This window comes from Helianthus annuus, chromosome 8, assembly GCF_002127325.2.
Source record: "Helianthus annuus cultivar XRQ/B chromosome 8, HanXRQr2.0-SUNRISE, whole genome shotgun sequence".
In the NCBI taxonomy this organism is placed as follows: domain Eukaryota; kingdom Viridiplantae; phylum Streptophyta; class Magnoliopsida; order Asterales; family Asteraceae; genus Helianthus; species Helianthus annuus.
In genome coordinates this window covers 14,896,324-14,908,774 of record NC_035440.2, presented here as the reverse complement: position 1 = coordinate 14,908,774, position 12,451 = coordinate 14,896,324, and positions in this window count along the sequence as shown.

Below are 12,451 nucleotides of genomic sequence, written 5' to 3'. Positions count from 1 at the left end.
TAGGTTCCCGCGTCACGTAGCTCATTGAAACTTTTCTTGTAGCATTTTAGAGATATTAAAGATCAGTGGGAGCATTAAGTGTCTTAATAATAACTTGCAATAGTTGCAAGAGGTGGGGAGTGAAAATTTTACATTACCTTATAAGTTTGCACCTCTTGTACAAGACACCGCTCCATCATGACACTGTTCTATCATCAATACTTGTCTCCTCAAATCTAATGCTACTCTTACAAAAGTTTCATTGTTTCTTAATTGTGGGCGCACTTAGATTTCTTACCTAAACCAACATAATCCTCAACAAGAGAAACTACAACGACTAATGTCATTAATTTGTTTTCTCTATTAGAATTTATTGGTCGTTAAGTATTGACCCTAAGCATGCTGAGTTCCTAAAGATTTCTAAGGTTAGTGGGAGCAGTCAAAGTCCTTATTATGACTTGCAAGGAATACAAGAGGCGGGGGGAAGAGTGTCATTAAATTCACTCCGAATTTAACTCCGATTACACCTCTTGTACACTATACTGCACCAACTCTTACAAACTTAGAATGAAAATGATAGCAACCTAACCAAGAGCTAATCCATAAAATTGAAACTTCTAATGAACCCAATAATCAACTCAGGAGGTCATCTAGGTTTAAAAGCCTACTAGCTTTGATGATTACATAACCTCCCTAATTGAAGTTGAAATGGATTTTGGAAATGTTTACTGATCCTATCTCTTCAAATTAAGCCATTAGTGAAAATCAATCATTTGAATGGAATAAAACAGTTTTCTAGTGAAACTGACTTTGTGTGTTCTTATAACGTTTGGGATTTGATTAAGTTACCTAAGAGTGCTCATGACTAAACCAAATCCTAATATAAGCGTTAAGACACTCAAAAGCATGATTGATTGTCAAAGGTTGTACTCAGGAAGAGATAAGTTATTAAAGACTCTTTATTGCATATCTAACAAAAGATTTCTTTGAGGATCATCACTGTTCTAGTAGCTTATAATACTTTTAAGCTACATTAGATGAACATTAAAACGATTTTCCCTAATAAATGGCTGACACATTTACATGTTCATTAGATAACAACCTAAAGTTTCAAACTGAAGGTTAAAGAACACTTTATTTGTAAGCCAATAATATCCATGTATGGGTTAATGCAAACATCATAATGTGATGAAAAGCTAACGTAATTATTTTCATCAAGAATCAAGTGGATTAATGTACCTACCTCAAGATGAGTGGGAGCAACTAAAATAAACTTGTCTATATATAGATGACATTCTTTGACAAGCATATGTTACATAAGTCAAAGCATTGTTAACACAAACTTTGATATAATAAAACTCAGAGATATCTCTTACGTGATTGATATCATAACATACTGAGATAGACCAAATGGGATATTAGTTTCGTTCCATAAGTTTAACATTAAATGGGTCCTTACATATGTAACAATCAATATTGCTCTCCTTTAGAGGATAATAGGATAAATGAGATTATTTATTTATGCTTCATTAATTAGAAGCCTTATGTAAGTTTAAGTCTATACTCGTTTAGATATTACTCATATTGCAACACACTAGATATGTCTAGATTAATGTGTAGCATCTAATGGAGTATTACAATATCTTTAAAAGAAACGAGAGACTACAATTTAAAGAAGAAGTGAGAATTAAAAACCGGTTTATTACTCTAACTTTGAAATATTCAAAGATTATAAAATGCAATTTCGGGTATATCTTTATGTCAGCAGACAAAACCTACTTCATGGAGGAGTCATAATGCACTGATATTAACAACCTAAGTTATAACGACATAACATGGTCACTAAATGTTGTTGGAAATTTAATCAGTGGACTCATAAGTTTATTAACTCCATATAATGTTTGAAGAATTAGTGTGATAAAGTCAGCTACCATAACTCCTTGAACAGTAACAGTTCAAGAGGTGCTGCATTAAGTTTCGATACGCAATTAATTATTCGTTTATGAACGAGTTGAGGAAACTAAGTTTTGTATCGAATACATTCATGATATGCTTAAGGATCCTATAACTGAAGGGCTATTACCCATAAGTCTTATTAAGAGAGCTCATAGACGGGTATTAATTAATAGTCGTGCGCAATTGCATATCGTACTATGAATGACTAAGTATTAGTTAATTTTCCTCAAGTTTGATTTTGTATGTCTGTTAGAATATGTTCAACCGGTATAATGGCATATAGACAAATAAAAGTTACAAATCAAACAAAGGGCTTACGCGTATTTTGATCATGATGATTAGGTTTTAAATTAAGGCTATAGTATGATTAATGGGGGTCCTGAGTCGCATAATGATTCAACGGCTGTATTTTTCTGCTATAGTACTTGTTTAAGGCTAAAATGAGTGTTAACTCCTGATCAGGCTTATCTAATACTCATAGTAAATGATTACTCGGCTAAGTGGGAGAATGTAAGATTAAATATATTACGTATTAATATTTAATCTATAGCCATCATAATCATTTACATTATAGAGATCAAAATATATTAGAACCTATTATTTAATTAGTTGGTAATTGTTGATGGACCATATTACCCTTAGTAACTAATTAGGTTTCCTCCTGGGTGCTTATATAAGGAGAGTTATGTGGAGGTTTAGGGGTTACTCAGTTACACAATTCACACACCCCATTAGCCATAACATCTTCACGAAACCTCCTCTCCATAACCGATACCCCTTTTCGGTTCTCTAAGTCCCCATCATCAGTCAGCACCCTAAGGAGGAACCAGATCAAGATGACAAGCATGTCGAACTCCATTACTGGATTCTCCTCTGCACCATCTGCTGTGACAGGTATGATTTATATTGTTTTCCTTCATGCACAAACAGAACTGAACCAACATCCAGTTTCATGATGAGTGCATTGAGTCATGGTTAAAGGACCATCCAACATGTCCCTTGTGTCGGAGTCATGTTTCACGGCCAGTTCATCTCCGGCTAAAGGCCTACTTGTTTAAGGTTAGGGATGATATGGTCTCTTACTGCAACAATGCACTTGACAATGTGGCTAGCTCCATAAATGATTGTGATGACTCCTGAACATGTTTATTTACATGTTGCTATTATTTCATTCATTTGGACAAATTATTATATTTTGTTGAAGTCATAATGTTTTTGTGTATATATTGTTTTGGGTGTATTTTGACTCCGGTACAATCATTTGTTAGATAGGTATTACAGGTGAGAATGGCAGTTTAAGTTATTTAACAACTATAAAGTTGATTATATATAATCTTTTGAATTAAAAGGCCTAAAATTACTATGAACATATATAAAACTAAAAGATAGTGAGACCACACGACTAAGATAAATGTAACATTTGCAAAAAAATTGAAACTCGCTTTTAGAAAACTTTGACACACAATTATATTTACACGATTTGTCGACGCGTCTGATCTTGACAACTTAAATGCATCGTTATACGTTGGACATACCTTTATAATTGTATAACTTAAATAAAGTAATTAGTTTAGACACGCCGTTATAATCATCATATACAAAAATGTGTTTTGCTTTAAGTATCTAACAATTATACTCTTATACAATTAGCAACTTGGGTTATGTTCTATTTGTTTAAAAGTCACATCCTTTAGTACATTTTACTCACACCCTTTCATTTTATATTAAGACACAATGATTTGCATCACACCTCTTTAAAAAGTCACAACCCTTCAAACTGCTTTTAAATGTATCATACCTCTTAAAAAGTCACAACTTTTAAATACATCACACCTCTTCAAAAAGTCATAACTCTTAACTACATTTGAATATCACATCCCTTTAAACTACTTATAAATATATTACACCCTTACAAAAAGTCACAACCTTTCATATATACATAATTACCAACTTGAGTCATACCCTTTGGTTTAAAAGTCGCGTTGCTTAGAAAGTTATATTTATGTTATCTGTATATACACACATTTACCAACCCAACATTTTACTAACGCGTGTTTATGTATGAATTGAAAAGTTTGTCAAACAAAATGCAAACTTATAAGCCTGTAGTCGCACATGTTCACCACAGAAACGACGCTGGTTCGACTTTCGTCCCTTCTTTTTTTTTTCCTTCGTTTTTTCATTTTTTATTTCCTTTTATTAAATTCAATTTTCTTTTACATATTTATTAACTAACTGCCGCCGATTCAGAATGGACGCCCTCTTACAAAAATCCCTCAGTTTCAATTATCACATATTAATTATTAAGCGTCGCATGAATTTTGAAAGCACATATCAATTTAATGCAAAAACAAAAAAAAAACTTAAACAAATTAAACATTAATCGATAGTTTATCATCGTAAAGAAAAAAACTTAAACAAATTAAACATTAATCGATAGTTTATCATCGTTCTTCTGTTATAAAATAAGAAAGGAATCCAAAGCATGGATTTATATAATTGTTAATTCATAGTAATATTTCACCGATACAATTCATGGTATCTTAAAGAAAATACAAATCAAAATTAAAAAAAAAAACAGGAGGATTTACAAATTTAAGGAATGTCAATTCATCGGTAAATAAAACGATTTAATTTCATCGACAAATGTTCATGGAAAATCAAGAAATACTTATAGGTATATTGACTAACTGCGACACATAACTAGACAATTTGAATCTCTCTTTTTTAGTTGATTTTTTATCAGGTTTCCTTATTGTTGTATTGATTTCAAACCGAAAAGAAATTCAATTTTTTGTTGATAATTCAGGGAGACTGAATGTTGTTGTGAGGTTATGTTAAAATATGCAAAAGTTAAAATATGCAAGATTTATAATCCGTATGTTGTGGGATTTGTTGTGAGGGTATGTTAAAATATGCAAAATATATGATCCGTATGTTGTGGTTTTTCTATAGTTTGTTTGATTATGAATTACTGTATGTTGTGGTTTATCTATAGATTTTGATTATGATTTACATTGCAAAATATTTTTTTCCTAAAAATGCGTATATTTCTTTCTAACCACATATTATGTGCAATATATTTTTAATCGCCCACGTCCAATATTTATGCTTATTACATTTACAACAAATACATTCTAACCTATTGTGTATAAATAAAAAAAATTGACAAACGTGAATAACACCAACGCCATCTACACCCGCGATAATCGTACAAAAAGTAACATATCTGCCACTTATCAAGACATGCTCTGTTCAAATTTATGCTTGAGCCATTGAAATTTGTTTTTATCTTTATTGATGATTTAGGTTTCGGGTTAAGCAAGAATGAAACAAATGTTTTCATAAACTTAAAATTTTCGCATCTCATATAGTGACACTAAAAGATCATAATTAACATCCCGCTGCAACGCGCGGGTTAGCACTAACTCGTTATACTCAAACTACAACAGTCGATTTTTACGATTTTTAGAAATGATTATTGGATTTTAATAATCTCAACTTTTATTAGTTGGTCGGGATTATTCCAAACTAAGAAAATGTTTAAAGGGATGCCTAACTTTGAATGTATTTTCATCCAAAGATCTCATACTAACTAAACGTTACCTTAGTTTTTTATGTTTGTTACATAAACATGTCACGTTATCAAAAAATAAAGTTTTGCCACATAAGCATTTCACGTCATCAAAAAAGCTAAAAGTTTTTCACCGTTTTAGTCTTATGCATTAAATTGGTGAGACCATCGGCTTAGTGACTTCGTATACTTTTCATGGTATATTTTACTTTTTTTTCTTGATCCAAATTTTTGGTGTGTATGGGAGCACGCTCATTTAAGACAAATGATATGTTCAGAACTTTGATGAAGACATAACATACGTAGTGTATAAAAAGATAATCAGAAGTAGCGAGAAGAAAAAGAGAGGTGGTTACTTAAACGTCTTATGCCTCACATTTTAAGTAGTAAGCAAAAATACTTTAACTAATAGGGTGATTGTTCATTGGCCAAAGCAAAACCTTTAAAAACTTGGGTTTAGAAGGGGTAGGTCTTGTGTTCAAATCTCATTGACAGACATTAATAAAATAAATTTGTCGTTAAAACATAGTAAAGATGCATTATGGGGATTTTATGATTCTTAATATATTATTGGTTTATATATGATAGTTTTATAGCCAAAGTTTATCTTCATGGGAGAAACAGGGTGGTTTTGTTGTCAATGTTTGTTTTTCCTATGCTTTTCTGTGTGCTTTGCCTCTTTCCGTGATTTAAGGATGAGTTTCTATTTGGAAAAATGAATTAAAGTCAGATTTACATAAAAAAATTGTAATACATCAACTACAAATAATTTTCACTAAATAAAAAAACAATAAGATACCTCTACAAACATTAAATCCAAGTTAATTAATCATAATCTAAACAAATTGCGGTTACAAAATAATAAAATAGAAACAAGTTGCACCAACCTTGGGATTCACAACATGTTTATTATCTATGGTCCGTCCTAAAAACCGCCTTTCATGTATCAATCCATGGACGACAAATGGAGTAAACCAATACTTTAGTTGGATGATGTTTATGTTCTTTTTTGAAACAAGATGCTTTAAATTTTTGTTAGATTTGTATTTTTTTATGCTCTTTTATCATTGCATAGCATCAATACGAGCTGAACTTGGACTAGGACCATGCGTAGTCGTTGGGTGAATAATGCTTAATGCTTCACCCTTAGGCGTTTTGCACCATTTGACAGTCCATTCAGCAATGGGGCGTTTTTCTAAAATAGGTGTAGTGGGAATATGGGTATTTTGTTAAAAGGGGTGTAAAGAATTAAAAAAATAAAAAAAAACCCATGAAAAAAATTGATTGGCTAAACAAGAAAATGGTTAGATGTGATTGGCCCATCAAATAGGGCTTGGGCGTGCTTTAAAAAAACGCCCGGAACCAAAATCAACAAAACACGCCCATGGGGGCGACAAGGCCGGCATTTTGGGGCGGTATTGGGCGAGATTGAGGGCAAAAAACGCCCCATTACGCTTGGTCTAAGCAAGTCAAGTAAAAATAATGTTGTTTTTAAATTCTTTAACATTACATCAAACACCATTTTCTAAAGGGTTATTAGATTTAATCATCCCCAACTATTGGCTATTGGCCGCTGCCACCCTCAACTATCACTTTGACGCCCGTCACCCCCCAACTTAACACTTAGTGTGTTATGTCACCACGTCGCTAACTGATCACTAACTTTTGATGTTGTTTTTCTACTTTTAGGGGTGTCATAGGGATCTTAGAAAGGTTTTGGGGATCTTTGGACACCCCCAAAAGTATAGTAACAAGCTCAAAAGTGATAGCTGGGGGTGACAACAGCTAATAGCCAATAGTTAGGGGTGATAAAATGCAATAACCCTTTTCTAAAAAAATATATAGATTTGATAGGTAACTTAAAATTTTAAATTCACAAAATAAAAATTAAACAAGATGGTAAGAAAAAATGTGAGTATAAAAGAGGGAAAATTAAGGGGAATTTTTATGTAATTTGAGTTTGATAGTATACAAACCACATGCTACCATTGTCCATATGATCGGCTGATCAAGAAGTTTTTATTTATATTTTATGGGTTTCGTAACTTCAAACAGGTCAAAAGTGATATTCGTTTATATTTTTAAAATGTGTTGTCAAAATTGGAAAATTGCCAAACTTTGATTATAAGTATTTGATTAAACATTAGTTTAACTTTATAAAATTTACAACTTAGACACATTTTATTATATCATTTAGAAAGGTAAACTTGTTCATAATGAAAAACAACAACAAATGTCATCACTCTTCAAAGTTGGTATAACTCACAATCAAAACAATGCATATACTCAATTGATACCACAGTTTAAAAAAATGTTCTATCCACTTTTGTCTATACGTATAGTAAGCATAGATTTTTACATTATAGATGAGCGTAAAAGTTGAAGCATAGCCTACCACAATAAATACATAGATCATGTTTAATCGAATGATAAATGATTCATGGGTGAAAATCAAGGGGAATTGGCTATATTTTGAGTTTGAGAATCGACACACCGCATGTGACCATTTGTCCAACCGCTCGGATGATTAAGACGCTTTTGTTCATATTTATGAGTTATGTAACTTTAAACATATGGTAAGTTACATTTGTTTTACGTTGATATCTTCTCCAAATCAAATGTGTGCATAAGCCTTTCCAAAGGGTATGGTATTGTTAATGAGAATTAAAATAACTTATGTTGCCAAACTTTGCTTAAAAGCATACACACAAAACAAAAGGTATTGTTTATGGTTCAAATCCCATCCCCGTCCTTTAAACATCAACGTTGATAATAGTTATAAGTAATTGATAACAACCTAGTATTTGATTACATATCATTTAACTTTATACACTTTACATCTTAAGTATATGTGTTTTCAGTATCTTTTGCAAAGCTTATATTGTTTCTTGGCCATCTTTACTCGTAACTTGTGGTGTGGCCCATGTATTATTATCTCTATTTGAAATAACAAAGCAATCTAAGACAAATGTCATCACTCTATTGGTTTTCCACCTTCGTTTCTATGTATAGTAGATACAATATATTCTTGTATCAACCACTAGAGTTGTTGGTCTAGTGGCAAGACAAAACCTTTAAAACATACTTATTGTAAAATCTTGGGTTTAAGTCTTACAAAAAAGCAAGAAATTTGTTGTTTAAAAAATTATGTTCTTATATTAGAGATGCGCATAACTGGAAAATGTTGATCTAAATTAACCGAAACATTATGAAACCAATGTTTCATTTTCATTTTTTGTTTAACTAGTTGAAACAATTTGATTACGGTTATGGATTAAGATTTGACCGGCATAATCACCCTCCCCAATAAATATATAGAATATGAGTGTAAAGATCAAATACAAATGAGTTTTAATATACAAAATATTTTTAACGTAAGAAGTGAAGGAGATATATATATATATATTTTTTTCCTACTACTTAAGAATGATGTTTATTCTACAAAATGTAAATTCCCTACTATTTAAGAATGATGTATATTTGCAAAATGTAAAAAAAAATTGTATAGTAGTAGAGTAATTATTGTGGGGTAATTATATTACTCTATAAAATTACATAATTACCTACTAGTGTAAAATCACAAAATATAACTTTTTTTTTTGGATTTTGGAACTAAAAAAATGTAATTTAATAAAATTTGGGAAAATTAGGGGAGTTTTTTAAATAGTTTGAGTTGAGAGTCGGACTAACCACATCTGACCATTTGTCCAACCACCCGGCCGAACATGACATTTTCTTTCATATTTGACTATTTGTGGGTTTGGTAACTTCAAACACATAAGACCATGTATAGTGGTTAATTTAATTGGCGTGAAGTCACAGGTATTTCTGAGAATTTACGTACTTTGTTCGAGCTTGAAAAAATATGCCCTTCCATAATGTTTTATGATTATTTTAAAAAAATCACTTTAGTATTGGGCTCAATAAACCTAATGTCCAGTGGGCTAAATTCTAAACCATAAAATGATTTGTAAATGAGTCTATATTGGAATTGATATGTGTTTACTATTTAAAAAAATAGCATATACATATCGGAAATTTTTTATATCGCGTGCCTCTCGAAATCACGGGCCTTGTGTGGATGTCCTCCCCGCACACCATCAAAGCCGCTACTGTGTGAAGTGGCAAAGATCACGCCTCATAATGTCCCGTACACTGTCCTCTGGGCGTGATCTTCAGAAAATTGGTGTTGGTGTGATTATGAAAACGCCAATAAAGAAAATTGAGAGACTTGATCTTAAAGGAAATGTCTTAATGCCACATGTCACATAACATAGAAAAGACATTATCATAATAAGTCACTAGACATGGTCTAAGAAGTTATATTCGTTTTAGATTTCTCTCTTTTCTAGCCCTTACCTTTTTATCAAGTTTATCATACGAATTTCCTTACTCTTTAATGAAAAGTGAAATAATATTTTCTATCATGCATTAAATTCAACCGAGTACTCAAGTTAATCAACATAATTAAAGTTAAAAATAAAATAAAAATATTATTGATATGTGTGGTTCATCTAAAAAGGTTAGGACCTCCTTTTCGGTGTATAATTTCTGCATATGTCCATAACAAATCTGTCTATGAAAAAACAATTGCATAAACGTTTACAAGGTGTATAGAGATTGTTAATGAGAACAAAAGTAACTGATATTACCATACATTCATTTAAAGCATATACACATAACAAAAGGTATTGTTTATGGTTCAAATCTCATCTCCGTACTTTAAACATCAACATTATTAAAAGTAAGTATTTACAACCTAGTATTTGATTACTTATTTTTTCTAGAAATTTTAAATTGTTTATCATCTTTATTTGTAGCTTGTGGTCTATGTATAATCACTCTAATTGATATAAAGCAAATTGGATTTAAATAATTCCAACTTTTTTAATTTGACCGATAATAATCCCAACTCAGTTATTGACCGATAATAATCAGAACTGGTCCACTTTTGGCCGATAATAGTCTGTGTTAAATATAGTTTAACGAAGTTAAGTTTTTTCTGAATTACAAACCCATGTTTTAGGGCTTTTGATTAGAACGAGGATACCAGTTGATTGATGTAAATTTTACCTCGAAATACTGCCCCAAACGACGAAAACAGTGCTTCAATTCGGGTGTTTAAACTTCCAAATAACAAAAATCAAGTCGTTTGAAGCACTGTTTCCATGTAAGTTTTACATAAATCGACTCGTATCCTCGTTCTGATCAAAATCCATAAAACATCGGTTTGTAATTCGGAAAAAAAAAACTTAACTCTGTTAAGCTATTTTTAACATGTAACACCCATAATAACAATTAACATTTACATAACATTAAAGTAAGCATTTTATATGAAAAATGCCACTTAACAAAAACTTTTACATCATAAGTATTTAAACATGTTTACAACATCCAAAACATCGTTAAAAGTGTTTACATAATCCACTTGTATTAAAGCAAAACAAGATCGAATGTGGAAGCTTCATTGAGAGGTGTGTTCGGTTCTTGCTCGTGGCTTGATCTTCTTCCGGAAGCATATAACATTCACCTAGAATCAAAACCAACATAAAAGTTAGTTTTGATAGTTTATTTACAAGTTCATACAAGTCCCATGAGCCATACAATTAAAATAACAAGGATTTGCAGATTTTACACCCGTCGCGTGCCGTAATCGAAACGATGCTCAAAATCGGATTCGATTAACTAAGATATGCAAAATTCAGCAAAAGTGACTGGGCTCTACCGTAACTTACGGTAGCCACCATAAGTTACGGTAGCCACTGGGTAAAACTGGTGTCACACCCCGATTTCCAACTGTCTCACCGGTGGGCCCGGTGGGGGATTACCGTGACGATGTTGGCAACATTATAGTCAAACCACACAATTAAATAATGCACAGCGGAAGCATAAAATAAATATATAAACTTCAACCTTTGATCGTAATATCAAAATGTATTACAAGGGTTGAATATATCCACAGCGGATCGTAATTAATTATAAAGTATTGTTCCATCAGATACTGCAATCAAGCTTGCGAGGCTTATCCCGACGCTAGGGAGCTAATACCAGCCAATTACGTTTAGGTACCTGCACTTAATCTTTTTGGGGAAAATACGTCAGTTTACACTGGTAAATACATTCAACTGACACATTTGAAAATGTTTATAAAAATTGATTTGGATGCACAAGGCACAAACTCTTTTATAACTTGGGAAAATTCATAATGATCTTGTGAACGTTTTACATGTTCTTTTATGCGTTCAGTAGCCCGGGTCGTGCCGGGTTAAAGATTTATAGACACACCACGTTTGCGTAAAACCGTAGTACAGAAACCAACGGCTACGTCTTTTAGTTTTAATGTCGACACTTTATACCGGGTGTACGCCTACACCGGGATGTCGATGGTCGTGGCCATTTCGTAAAATGATGCCGAGGATATCCGGGACAACGGTCATTAAACCCCCCAAAGGCTTATAAGCAACAAAACTGTTTAAATGAGCCAATCATATTATTTAGTTATCCACCTAAGCGGTGGACGAATATAGTGCTCAATCAAGCGGTATTAATATACCGTAACCCAAGCCCATATAGGGGAAATAAGTCAAAAGTATTTACCTTTGCAAGTATAAATCCTTAATTAAGATCAAGTCACCGATAGCTTTTACTGGGGCTCCTAATCTGGAACGAAGGTTTTAGTTAACCTCTTAGAATCCTAACGGTCCTTGTATTAGCCGTAGCTTAAACCGGTTGATTCCGATATATAGATTTGGTTAATTCGCACGAAAAGGCGAAAACCGAGAATGGAGTATGATTTGGACCCAACAAGTTCAGAGACTTGTTTTTATATGGGTCAATGGTTCATACTCTGGATTTTGGGGTTCAAATAGTATAATTTGACCCGTATCGGCTATTGCACGAAAACTAGTTCCGTGAGCCGTACCGTGTGCGCAAATAGGCGAA